Below are 15115 nucleotides of genomic sequence, written 5' to 3'. Positions count from 1 at the left end.
GCATATGGAGCTCCATCGCAGTCTTTAACACTGGTAGCATGCCGTGACAGCGTGGACGTGAACCGTATGTGCAGTTGACGGACTTTGAGGGAGGGCGTATAGTGGGCATGCGGGAGGCCGGGTGGACGTACCGCCGAATTGCTCAACACGTGGGGCGTGAGGTCTCCACAGTACATCGATGTTGTCGCCAGTGGTCGGCGGAAGGTGCACGTGCCCGTCGACCTGGGACCGGACCGCAGCGACGCACGGATGCACGCCAAGACCGTAGGATCCTACGCAGTGCCGTAGGGGACCGCACCGCCACTTCCCAGCAAATTAGGGACACTGTTGCTCCTGGGGTATCGGCGAGGACCATTCGCAACCATCTCCATGAAGCTGGGCTACGGTCCCGCACACCGTTAGGCCGTCTTCCGCTCATGCCCCAACATCGTGCAGCCCGCCTCCAGTGGTGTCGCGACAGGCGTGAATGGAGGGACGAATGGAGACGTGTCGTCTTCAGCGATGAGAGTCGCTTCTGCCTTGGTGCCAATGATGGTCGTATGCGTGTTTGGCGCCGTGCAGGTGAGCGCCACAATCAGGACTGCATACGACCGAGGCACATAGGGCCAACACCGGGCATCATGGTGTGGGGAGCGATCTCCCACACTGGCCGTACACCACTGGTGATCGTCGAGGGGACACTGAATAGTGCACGGTACATCCAAACCGTCATCGAACCCATCGTTCTACCATTCCTAGACCGGCAAGGGAACTTGCTGTTCCAACAGGACAATGCACGTCTGCATGTATCCCGTGCCACCCAACGTGCTCTAGAAGGTGTAAGTCAACTACCCTGGCCAGCAAGATCTCTGGATCTGTCCCCCATTGAGCATGTTTGGGACTGGATGAAGCGTCGTCTCACGCGGTCTGCACGTCCAGCAAGAACGCTGGTACAACTGAGGCGCCAGGTGGAAATGGCATGGCAAGCCGTTCCACAGGACTACATCCAGCATCTCTACAATCGTCTCCATGGGAGAATAGCAGCCTGCATTGCTGCAAAAGGTGGATATACACTGTACTAGTGCCGACATTGTGCATGCTCTGTTGCCTGTGTCTATGTGCCTGTGGTTCTGTCAGTGTGATCATGTGATGTATCTGACCCCAGGAATGTGTCAATAAAGTTTCCCCTTCCTGGGACAATGAATTCACGGTGTTCTTATTTCAATTTCCAGGAGTGTGTGTGTATATATATATATAAAAATCAGTTGGTTCTAATGAGAAATTCATCTATGGAGTAGAAGGAGGTGGCCACCAATAAATCCTTTAGGCTTCTCTTAAACTGAATTTCATTGGTTGTCAAGCTTTTTGTGGCTGCTGGCAAGTTATTGAAAATGTGTGTTCCTTAATAATGCACACCTTTTTGTACAAGAGTTTAGATCCTTGTGAAGATTATTCTTATTTCTAGTATTGATTCCATGAATAGAGCTGTTGGTTTGAAAAGTGATATATTTTTAAAGACAAATTTCATTAAAGAATAAATATATTGTGAAGCAGTAGTTAGTATCCATAGTTCCCTAAACAGGCTTCTGCAGGATGTTCTTGAGTTCACACCACATATAACTCTTACTGCACGTTTTTGTGCCTGGAAAACTTCAGCTTGGCTTGATGAATTACACCATAAAATAACCCCATATGACATTAAGGAATGAAAGTAAGCATAGTGTGCCAGCTTTTTCATTTTTATATTCCCTATGTCTCTATGTCTGACACAATTTGCATTGCAAATAGAGATTTGTCAAGACGCTTCAGCAGTTCTGTGGTGTGCTTTTCCCAGTTGAATTTATTATCAAGCTGTAATCCCAAGAATTTAACACTGTCCACTTCTTCTATCTGCTTATCATATGTTAGGCATATACTCATGGGACACCCCTTACAAGTTCTGAACTGCATGTAGTGTGTTTTTTCAAAGTGTGGTGACAAGGAATTGGCTAGGAACCAGTGATTAATGTCCACAAATATTTTATTAGCTGATCTTTCTGAGACAACACTTGATTTGCTATTTATTGCAATGTTTGTGTCATCGGCAAACAAAACAAACTTGGCATCTGGTAATGTTACTGATGAAAGGTCATTGATATACACAAGAAAAAGCAAGGGCACTAAAATGGAACCTTCTGGGACCCCACATGTAATTAGTTCCTAGTTGGATGATGCCTGATGGCTTGATGCATGTCTCTTTCCTAGTAACACCCTTTGTTTCCTGCCTGAGGTATAAGATTTGAACCAGTTTGCAGCATTTCCTGTTACACTATAATATTCTAATTTACTTAAAAGGATATTGTGATGTACACAGTCAAATCCCATTGACAGATCACAAAATATACCAGTTGCCTGCAATTTTTTATCTAATGAATTAAGCACATTTTCACTGTAAGTGTAGATAGCCTTCTCAATATCAGAACCCTTTAGAAATCTGAACTGTGACTTTGACAGTATGTTATTTGAGATAAGATGGTTATAAAGCCGGTTGTACATTACTTTTCCTAAAATTTGTGAGAATGCTGGCAAAAGTGAAATCGGACAGAAATTTGATGCTATTTCTTTATCTCCCTTCTTAAACAGCGGCTTAACTTCAGCATATTTTAATCATTCAGGAAATATTCCACTGATAAACAACTGGTTACACAGATATCTTAATATGTTACTTAACTCAGAATCACCTTCTTTAATTAGCTTTGTTGATATTCCATCGAACCCACTAGATGTTTTTGATTTTAAAGATTTTATGATGGACATTATTTCTGCTGGGGTGAGGGTCAAATTCATATTATGGAAGTTACTGGAAATGTCTGGTCTGAGGTATTCCATAGCAGCATCCACAGAACCTGACAACTCCATCTTTTCAGTAACGGTTATGAAATGTTTGTTAATACGTTCTGCAACCCTATACACATCTTTCACCAATGTATCATTTACTCTTAATGCTATTTGCCCCTCTTCATGTCTGGTTCTACTGGTCTCCTCCTTCACTATATCCCATATTGTCTTTATTTTGTTATCTGATATGACTATCTTTTCCTTGTAATATATTTGCTTTGATCTCCATATTACAGTCTTTTATGTTTTGCAGTACTTCTTGTAATACGCTATAGCATCAACATCGGAACTGTTTCGCATTGACAGATACAGTTTTCTTTCTGTTTTACAAGATACCCCTATTCCTTTTGTAATCCATGGCTTCTTTGTAGACTTTGCTCCAACCTTGGTAAGTTTTTGGGGAAAACAGTGTTCGAATAAGGTAAGCACTTTATTAGCAAATGTGTTATAGTTTTCATTCATGCCATGAGCACTGTAAACATCAGTCCAGTGAATGTCCCTCTGAGGAGTGTCCTAAAATAACCAAATTTTTGCTTATTGATTACCCTCTTGAGCTCAGATTTAACAGATTTTATATCCTGTTCAGTGTTAACATTTAACAGAAGGAACTGCATGTCATGATCTGAGTGGCCATTAACTATTGGTTTTGTAATATAATTTTGTTCATTGGACTTTTTGATAAAGATATTATCAATGGCTGTTTGTGAGCAATTGTCTAACCTAGTGGGGAACTTTACAGTGGGAATTAAGTTGAATGATAGTGCTACTAACTCAAATATATTTCTTTTTTTTTGGTTGTTAAATGGGCCAGTACAGCTTCAAGGTGGTTTACAAACAGATTAAAGTTACCAGCAAGTGCTCGATATACACTTAATATTATGAAGGATTTTTTGTGAAATTCTACTTCTGTTGTACGTGCTTCCATATGCTGTTGTAGGCAAAATTTATGAATGTCTATGTTCTTAAATTTATGACAGTTCCTGATGAATGTGGCAACTCCTCCTTTCTCCATTTCTGATATACAAAAGTGAGATACTAACCTAAACCCCGTAACACTTGAAAGTTCTATACCAGTGGTCACATGTACAGAGAGGCAGTTTGTCAGCTGGGTTTGAAGACTCTAATTCATCTATGCAGATAGTTAATTCATTAATTTTATTTCTCAGTCCTTGAATATTTTGATGCAATAAAGTTAGCTGACATTTCACACTGACTGAGTTAAAATTGGGTAGAGTTAAAATATCTGCTGACTGTTGAAAATTCTTAACCAATGGCTGTTTATGCTGATGTAATAAGCTAGAATTGTGTTTTTTGGTTTCTTTCTCAAACTGAAGATTTGTCTCAGTCCTAACCTCTCTTAAAATTTGGTTTCTTTCTGTCCTCACTACCCTAAAAAAGGATCTTTTCTGAACCCTATAACCACTGGTATTTTATCACTCATGACAGTGCCTCTCCCCTTTAACTTCCTGCTGTTTTCCCAGCCAGTTTACCCTTCCCCTTCCTGTTGAGGTGAAGGCCATGCCTAATATAATCCCACCTATTGAGAGAATCAACAGGAACCACACCAGTGTGTGACCCTGCACCCAACATAAGCAACCGTTCCAATTCCAAATTAACTCTCTTGACAGAAGAGGTCAAATGAGGTCAGTCCAAGAACAGATACAAACTCAACACTAGTATGTTTCGATGCTGATGCAATCTTTGCCAGGTCACACTCTATACTCTACCCATGATCTCTGTCAATACTATTACCTGCCCCTCCCACTATAACCACGGTGTCTTACTTAGAGGATTTACAATCACTTTGCAGAGATTTGACTGTCACCTGCCCCAGACCAGCACTAGGTTTAAAAAAATTTGTGACCTGGTATTCTGATCCTAGTTCATCCTGCAAAAGTTGGCAAACACCTCTTCCGTGGGAACTATCTAAGACCACCACTTTCTCTCTCTTTACTGATTTCCCTACTTCGTTACTTTTCAGTTTGCTGCTGAAAGTTTGTTGTGCCCTGTCTACACCTGCAACTGCTTGAGGCTCACCAGTTTATAACTGAAGTAACAGGTCAAATCTATTTTCCACATTCACCATGAAGCTGTCAGATAAAGTTCTAGGCCTGTTCCTCCTGTTGCCTGTTGCCACTTCCTACCTTTCTTTACCCTTCTCCCTCCTTAACCTCCCCTGGCCTTGTCTAACTCAGCCTGAAGGGCGACAATTTTTCCGTCCTGTTCTAGTATCTTTCTATCTCTACTACAAATCCTACAAAACCACTGATGAGTCTCATTTACTTCCCCTATTTCCATGCCACTACAGTACCCACATGAAAGAAACTGCAGCACCCATCACACCAAACCCCCAAACTAACAATTCTGCGGCAAGTCCAGCACTTTTCACTCATGATAAACATAATAGTTTATTAAGAATAAGTCAGTTAAATTACAGATAAACACGAAAATATGGCTCCACAAATTTGGCCTGTACACAACTGTGTGTAAACAAAAACAACCGTACAAAGTTTCTGAAACAACAACTTAAACTTTACGCTACTTTCCAGAAATGCTAGTTAAATAATGAAGAGGTGTGCAACAGTTAAATTGCTGGAGAGAGCAAAGGACAATTAAAAGAAATGCTATAGATTCACTGCGGCAGTACGTAAACAGAAAATACAACTGTACAATCTTGTAGTTTTTTCTGCTATATTACCTAAAGAAAAATAAAACCTTTAATGGTACACTTAAAAGGCACACTAATACACCTATTTACCATGTAATCAATGTTTTATAATCTAAAATGACTTACCTTTACCTTTACGAGAACACCAAAACTCGGGCCTGGCTGCAGGCTGCTAACCTATGTAACCAGCATGTAATCTGAGAAGCAATAGATACTTTCATTACATGAGTTCCCTAATCTGGGTAAAATGTGGTATATAATCTGGCAACTAATCTGAATCCACCTAAAACTAGTGTACATAGATGGTATCTGTTCTTTCGGACATGTCCGGAAGAACAGTGGGCAGCGGTACTACAAATGTTGTGTGTGAACAGTAAGCTGGAAATGTGGGTCTCACAGGGAGAATGCCAGAGATCAGCCCCTGCAGTTGCACTATCTTCTGTGTCCTCAGTGTCTCAGATGGATTTAGCATCTGCATGTAAGCAGGAGATCCTGGGTTCAAGTCCCAGTCAGGGCACACATTTTCAGCTGTTGCCATTGATATTTTTCAATGCCTGTAAGCAGCTAAAGGTCTGGATTTCATTGTAATTTCATGAAACTTGTTTGTCTCAAATCAGGTAAGCGTATGTTGCCTGAAGTACCTTTAGAATTATTGTCATCTTTTCTTGAGGTATGAGCTTTTCCATTACTTTCATAGTTCATCAAGTTATTTTGTACCTCAGGTGAGAATGGAGTCACTTGTGTGGTTCTGTGTTTCCCTGCTATGGAGTCACCAATAAACACAAGCTTGAAGTTGTCGTATGTTATCTCTAGGCACTTAGTGAGAATCTCATCATGTTAAATAAACACAGTAATGTCAGACTGTGGGTTACATTAGGCAGACAAGTATTAGCTTAATACAGCTTCAGTTTCAAAAGCTTCCTCTTGAGAACACATTTCAACATTTAGTGTGTCACAGCTAATGTTCAGCAATTCACTTTCAAAAACAGCAACTCTTCCATGGCTAATTTTAGTTCTACAGAAAGTACTTGCTAGCGCACATTCTTCAGAAATGTAAAAGGCAGATTAAGCTTGTGTGAGCCAGTGGTAATTTATAGAGAAGATAAGGCAGCGGATTTGTATTTAAGATGTCTATTTCATTCAATTTGTCATTAACTAACTGCACAGTCGGACTATTAGCTAACAACAAGGAAGGTTTATAACTGTTAGGCTCTTCACATTTAGTATTGGCAATCAGCTCCCACTCAACAGTTTTAGACCGAATGAGATGGCGCAGTGGTTAACACACTGGACTCACACTCAGGAGGATGATAATTTCGAATAGGCATCTAGGCATTTTGATTCAGATTTTCTGTGATTTCCCGAAATTGCTCCAGACAAACACCAGGATGTTTCCTCTGAAAGGGCATGGCTAACATCCCCATCCCTGAATTAGTTAGGGTCTGTGCCCTATCTCTAATGACCTCACTGTCGACTATACGTTAAACCCTCATCTCACTTCTTTCAATAGCTTTAGAGGTCTGGTTCAACCCAGTCTTCTGGTTTTCCTTAAATCTAGTCACAGTTGGCCTACCACTGACCATCTTATTATTTGTGTTTTTTCTCTTGTGTGCATTGGTTTCTCTGTTAATGATGATTCCCTCTAATTTTCTTGGTAGTTAATACGCACTTTGTAGGCCTGAAATCAATGTCTAGTGTCTTTTGTTTTTTATATTATTTTCTGAGAAATCTTAAATTTTGTCTGTTGTGCCATATCACCAGTAATACTGGGAGTAGCTCAATAGGCCAATTATTCATTGACATTATTAGTCAACTGGGACTGTATTTTCTTGACCGCAGTTATCTCTCTTAATCCCAGGCTGCTTTGCAATTACTTTCAGAAATTAAAATAAATTCATTTACTTACAAATTTTTAGTTGTAGACCTGTATAGTGTCCTTATTTGCACAGTGTGTCAGAAACAGTCTGAAAAGCTTGTAAGAGTTTTGCAAGGACGTTGTCCTTAGAAATTGTGGTGTCACCGCGAGACACCACACCTGCTAGGTGGTAGCCTTTAAATCAGCCGCGGTCCATTAGTATACGTCGGACCTGCATGTCGCCACTATCAGTGATTGCAAACTGAGCGCCGGCACATGGCACGTGCAGTCCATAGACTCCCTAGCACTCGCCCCAGTTGTACAGCCGACTTTACTAGCGATGGTTCACTGTCTACATACGCTCTCATTTGCAGAGACGACAGTTTAGCATAGCCTTCAGCTACGTCATTTGTTATGACCTAGCAAGGCGCCATATTCAGTTACTATAATTACTTAAAGAATGTATTCTGAACAGATAATAGTATGAATCGTGTACCGTCAAGAGCGACGTTCATCATTAATGGATTACTGTTAAGTATGAAACTAATTATGTCCGCTTTCGGAATACTCATTCCTTGTCATGTTCCAGACCTCATGTCAGTATGGTTCTTCCGTCACGCCAGCCTGCGTGAGCTAAAACGCGTGCATTTCGGCCTCCACTCGTAACACAGTGTTGGCTCTTCTGCTAACATTAAATTGGCGACGAGGAGTACAAATGGTGTTCTTAACTATACTGACATATGTCGTTGAGACTGTCCTGATTTTATTGGGTAATGGCTTCGCCACAATCTCCAGATGTACTGTCCGAATTTTATCGATTACAGAATCAGCAGATGCAGGCATTACTGGATGCCCTTGGACAGCTCGTCCAGGGTCAACATGCAAGGCAAAATGATGCAGCAACTGCTGCTCCACCGCTAACGCAGACACAGCACGCATTTGCACCGACCTTCAGACCTTTTGATGCTGCACTGGAAAGCTGGACGGAGTGGTCACGCCCATTTGGATTCCATCTTGCCGCCTTCAGAATTCAAGGTAACAAGCGGCAGCCTTTTCTTTTGTCGTCCGTCGGTGTGCAAACCTACCGTGTGATAGTCAAATTATTTCCCCGACGTGACGTAGCAACTCTGTCCTATGAAGAAATTTTGTCTGCATTAGATGCATATTTCAATCAATCAGTCAATGTAGTTGCCAAGCAGTATACCTTATTTCGCACAAAACGTACGACAGGTCAGACTAATCTGGAGTGGGTTGCATCCTTGCAAGGCCTTACTAGGGATTGTGCTTTTGAGTGTCAATGTGGACTCCCATATTCAGATACTATGGTCCGTGATGCAATTGCACAGAATGATTCTGATGTTCGTATAAGGGAACAGATTTTGAAACTAGTCAATCCCCCCCTTCAACAAGTGATGGACATATTGGATCAGCAGGACACACTTTACTTTGCTCAGGAATCATTTATAAGCCAGCCGTGTGTCAGGTTAACCGGCCCGCCGTGCGAGCTGCACGGAGCAGTAAACAGCCCTCGCGCCTGGCCACGCCACTGCCGCCATGGTCTCAGCCACGTGTGCCACGCCGGCAAGCAAATGCAGTGCTCAAATCATGCCCGCGGTGCGCTACTAAACATTTGCGTGAGAATTGCCGTCACGCCAAGCTATTTGCTTTTACTGTAATAAAAAAGGACATGTTCAAAGTGTTCGCCAGAAAAAGCTCAGATTGGAAACTCCAAACGATTCTAGGCCCATTGCCACTCTCTCTAACAGTGACTGTGTTCGTCCCACAAATAGTGTGCGTCGACATCTCTGGAACTCCCGTCAAGTCGCAAGTGATTTTGTACCAGTGTCAGTTCACGCTGCTCAAGACACTCACTCTTGTCGTCAGCAGGACAATAAACTTTTTGTAGATTTGGACATTAATGGGAAAGTGATACCATTCCAGCTCGATACCAGAGCTGAAGTTTCACTGATCAATCAGGACACTTACAAACTGCTGGGCACATCTCCATTGCATGCCGCAAATGTTAACTAGCTGTTCAGGTCAAGACATCCCTGTGTTAGGACAGTGCAGCCTTCTTGCAACATACAAAGGACAAACAAAACTTTGTCATTTTACGTCCTTCGTTCTTCTTCTGCAGTGAACTTGTTTGGTTTCGATTCATATCAGTTGTTTAACTTGTCTATAGTAAATCAGGTCCTATCAGTAAACCAGACTGTGCCTTCAGACAGTGTTTTCTCGTCTATGTGAAGAATCTGCAGACATTTTTGCACCGGACCCCAGTTGCGCTAAGAACTATAAAGCACATTTGAAACTGAAAGTAAACGCGCAACCGAAATTTTTCAGAGCGCACAATGTTCCCCAGGCACTGTGTGATGAGGTTGCAAAAACATTGCACGATTTGGAATCACAAGGTGTAATTGAACGTGTGCAGGCTTCTCTATGGGCATCACCCTTAGTAATTTTGCCAAAACCTTCGGGAAAACAGACTGTGTGAACTGAAAGGCTACAGTGAATCCACAACTAGTGATAGCAACTTTCCCTTTACCCCGCCCGGAAGATCTTTTTGACAAACTGTGCCCGGGTAAATATTTTTCGAAGTTGGACCTAGCAGATGCGTACTTGCAAATACCGGTGGACGAAGAACCCCAGCGTGTTTTGGTGGTTTACACGCATCTTGGTTTGTATCAGTTCAAACGACTGCCATTCGGGTGTGCATCTGCCCCTGCATTGTTTCAGCAATATCTACAAACTGTTTGTGCGTTGGTCCCTAGTGCAGCAAACTATCTGGATGATATTGTGATTTCCGGAAAGACGGAAGAACAACATTTACACAATCTCAGAACTTTATTTCAGGTCTTGCGACAAATTGGTCTTCGCTTACAGAAGGACAAATGTGTGTTTTTTGCTGGTGACTTGCCATACCAGGGACATGTAGTCAATGCCCAAGGCATATATCCCAGTCCCACACACCTCCGTGCCATACAAGACTTGCCTTCGCCTCAGAATTTGAAGCGGCTACGGAGTGTGCTGGGAAAAATTAACTATTATCACAGATATGTGCCGCATGCCTCTTCCATTTCAGCTCCGCTTCATCGCTTATGCTGTAAAGGTGTTCTCTTTGTCTGGACAATGGAATGCGAATGGGCCTTCCGCCGGTTGAAATTGGCGTTGCTCTCCAATACTTGCCTTACGCCATTCGATCCCCAGAAGCCTATTTTGTTGATGGTAGATGCATCGGATTTCGGGATCGGTGCTGTGCTTACACACAAAGATGGCTCACACGATCACCCTATTGCCTTTGCGTCCAAATTGCTGTCATCTGTGCAAAGAAATTATTCACAGATCGAGAAAGAAGCATTGGCTCTCGTATTTGATGTTACACAGTTTCATGACTTCTTGTATGGTCGTCACTTTACCATCATCACACACCACAAACCTTTGACATCGCTTTTTCATCCGAACAAGCCTGTACCTCCACATACAGCGCAAAAATTCATTCGCTGGTCAATTTTCCTCTTGCAGTACCACTACAATATCTTGGACCGGTCCACTGCTAAGCACGGAAACACCGATGCGTTGTCCCGCTTGCCTGTTGCTGAGGATAGGGCATTCGATTCCTTCGAACTTGCTTGCATGTTCATTGATTCGGAAACCGATGACGTGGTCGAATCCTACCATTCTGCATTTTGTTGCTACGCAATGGCCCTTGTCAAAGTCACGGATCGGGGACCTGTTGGTTTGCCGATTTTTTGCTCACAAGGAGAGACTTTTTGTTCGACGTGGTGTTTTGCTGTTGCGTTCTGATAATTATCAGTCCATGGTCGTGGTACCATGTTCGTTACAGTCCTCTGTCTTAAAGCTGCTCCACCAAGGACATTGGGGTATAGTGAGAACGAAAACAATTTGCTTGTCACCACTGTACTTGGGTCGGAATCAATGCCGCGATTACGAATATATGCTCTTTTTGCATGGTGTGTGCCGAACAACAATCAGCACCACCGCGGAAATTCTTTGCCTGGCCAAACGCAACTTTCCCTTGGCAACGCTTACACATCGATTTTGTTGGTCCTTCCTGGAATGCTCGATGGTTGGTCATGATAGATTCATTCAGTAAGTTTCCTTTTGTTGTCCGGATGTCTTTCACGACATCATCTGCCACCATGCAAGCGTTATCTGCTATCTTTTGCATTGAAGGTCTTCCACAGACAGTTGTTTCCGACAATGGCCCACAATTCATGTCCGCAGAATTTGTCATTCTGCAAGGCCAATGGTATTCAACATCTGACGTCCGCGCCATTTTCGCCACAGTCAAACGGTGCCACTGAACGATTGATCAGGACTTTCAAGTCACGGATGTTGAAGTTGAAAGAATCACATTCCCGGGAGGACGCCTTATTGCTCTTTTTGTCCTCGTATTGCTCTCAGCCCCGAGATGGTTGCTCACCGGCTGAGTTGCTCCACGGTTGCCATCATTGAACCTTTATGTCTTTGCTACATCTGCTGCATCAGGTGCCTGTGCAGCGGCAGACACCTGCTTTTGCCCCAGGCGACGTCGTCCACTACCGCTACTATCAAGGTTCACGGCGTTGGCTTGAAAGGTGCATTCTTCTCTGCCTCAGATGCGCTGTGTATCTGCTTTTTGGGGGCCTCTAGTGAGGTGCGCCAGCATCTCAATCAGCTGCACCTCTGTCGTTGCACGGGATCTGCTGCTCGCCGTCCGCATTCAGCAATGGTGCTGTCCGGTCTGCGCCCCGGGGACCCATATTATGGCTCGCCTCAGCCCCGGGTGTTACCGACGCTACCTTCGATTTTGCCCCATGGTGACGCGCTGCCACCTGTTCTCCTGCTGGCGACGCCGCAGTAGCCGCGTCACTGCAGCCGCCAGGCACCCCCCTGGTTCACATGCCTCTGATTGCTCCCCGTGATCAGTTGTCCTCCGACATGGAACTCTTGCCCCATCCGGACCATCTGTCGCCACATACACCGTATGTTGGCATGCACCCTGGAGTAAGTTTTCAGGCGTTCCCTAGTTCCCCACAGTCCGTATCGCAGGGTGCACGTGGCACAGCCTCGCCTGTTGTTAGGCTCCCCACCCCGTCGCATACATTGACATGGGGTCCTCCCCACAGAGGGCGGAGGCCTTATACCACAACCGTACGCCGATTTGCAGCGGAGGAATGTGGTGTCACCGTGAGACACCACACTTGCTAGGTGGTAGCCTTTAAATCTGCCACGGTCCATTAGTATAGGTCGGACCTGAATGTCGCCACTATCAGTGATTGCAGACCGAGCGCCGTCTAGTCTAGAGGGACTCCCTAGAACTCGCCTTAGTTGTACAGTCGACTTTGCTAGTGATGGTTCACTGTCTACATACGCTCTCATTTGCAGAGATGACAGTTTAGCATAGCCTTCAGCTACGTCATTTGCTAAGACCTAGCAAGGCGCCATATTCAGTTACTATAATTACTTCAAGAATGTATTCTCAACAGATAATATTGTGAATCATGTACCGTCAAGAGCAACATCCATTATTAATGGATTAAAGTTAAGTATGAAACTAATTACATCCACTTTCTGAATTCTCATTCCTTGTCATGTTCCAGACTTCATGTCAGTATGGTTCTTCCCTCCTCACGCCAGCCTGCGTGAGCTAAAACGCATGTATTTCGACCTCCACTTGTAACATGGTGTTGGCTCTCCTGCCAACACATAAGAAATAATAGTTAAGAAAATAATATATGTTGCTCCATTTCTAAGTTATTTAGCATTGAAGTTAGCCAATCAGGTCACCAACACACACACACACACACACACACACACACACACACACACACACACACACACACACGCCCTTATTGGACACAAATTTAAGCTAGATGAGTAAAAGCAATATTTCTTCAGTTTGAGGAAACCAAGTAAATAAGAACTGTGGCAATACGGTCTCTGGCAGGCTGCTTGAATTTGTGCACTCAATGACCTGATTGGCTAACTTCATCACTACATAATGTGGAAAAGGCTGAAGCAGAATATTTTTCTTAATAACTGTTTCTCTTCACATCCTCCCCTGAAACACCCTTACAAGCTGATCAGAATGTTTCTGACCACCATATATATAAATTTTTTCGCACTTTCATTGGCTTTGCCATCTAACAACAAAATTGTGAATATGCGCACCAAAAGGTGACATCACAGCAGCCATTAAACATTGTGTCACTGGTATGATTAAAGTGACTTAGTGAGTGTCAGCTAGACACTACTCTTATCATGTGTGTTTGCTATCAGCTAGGAAAATAGAGAGACATCCATCAGTTGTTTTATCAGTATGCAGTATACAAGATCAATATATAACTTGCAACTGGTTTCTTATATTTTTTTTGTCAGTCACAGGAAGATTTCTGTATGTGTCATCTTTCTGTAGAGTTGTAAACCACGTTTTCAATTTCCAGCCATAACATTACATTCTCTGATACCCCTAAAGTTTCTCAAGACAGTTTTTGTATGTGTTACTAATTACATTGTCAAGGCATGCATCTGGCCTAATAAACTTTTCATTGATTTAGCAGTCTGCTTCCATAGCTGAGTGGTCAGCATGTCTGGCGGAGATACTGGGGATTCTGCTTTGATTTCTGGTACTACTAAGAATTTTTCCTTGGTGGGAGGACTGGAACAAATTGCATTTAGCCTCAGGAGATCAACTGAGTAATTACATTTAAAATAAGTAGCAAACTTGACATGCAAGGTACCAAGGTGGCATCAAATTGAAAGGCTGCAGCCACACAGCATGCATTTATATATATCTCAAAACAGTACAAAACCAGTAACAGAATAGTTATACCGTTTATAGTTAGATAACAGCTACAGTAACACAGTTGTTTCCATGGAAACAAACTCACTGTAACTTGTTAATGTTTCAGTTTATCACACTGTAGTGTTTTTGTGTATACTGCACTACTGTGTTGTTTGTCTACTTCTGTGACCTGACATTGAGGTCTTTATATTCCTGATGAACAAGAGTCTGTTAGACATTTACAGAACAACCGTAGACATGCAAGTAAAGTATAAACCTCTCATAACGATGAAAGCTTACTGATACATGTACATGGTTACATGTCTCCTTTTTTTCTAATATTCAGGATGTGATAAATATAAATCACTTCATTATCATGCTGAAGAGTTCACAGCCAAAGGGATGAACAGTAACATTTACTGAATCAGTGCAGAAGTGCCTTAAAGCAACATCTGAGTAAATATTTTATAATGTCATTGAAGGACACAGATTATTTGAAATTGTGTTGTGCAGCCCCTCTTGGAAATGTGACTAGATTTTAGGAAAACCAGAAGACTGGGTTAAACCAGACCTCTAAAGCTATTGAAAGAAGTGAGATGAGGGTTTAATGTACAGTCAACAGTGAGGTCATTAGAGATAGGGCACAGACCCTAACTAATTCAGGGATGGGGATGTTAGCCATGCCCTTTCAGAGTAAACATCCTGGTGTTTGTCTGGAGCAATTTTGGGAAATCACAGAAAATCTGAATCAAGATGCCTAGATGCCTATTCGAAATTATCATCCTCCTGAGTGTGAGTCCAGTGTGTTAACCACTGCGCCATCTCATTCGGTCTAAAACTGTTGAGTGGGAGCTGACTGCCAATACTAAATGTGAAGAGCCTAACAGTTATAAACCTTCCTTGTTGGTAGCTAATAGTCCGACTGTGCAGTTAGTTAATGACAAATTGA

This window comes from Schistocerca americana, chromosome X (genome assembly GCF_021461395.2).
Source record: "Schistocerca americana isolate TAMUIC-IGC-003095 chromosome X, iqSchAmer2.1, whole genome shotgun sequence".
Classification (NCBI taxonomy): Eukaryota; Metazoa; Arthropoda; class Insecta; order Orthoptera; family Acrididae; genus Schistocerca; species Schistocerca americana.
The sequence above is the reverse complement of the archived record's forward strand: the minus strand, read 5'-3'. Positions refer to the sequence as shown.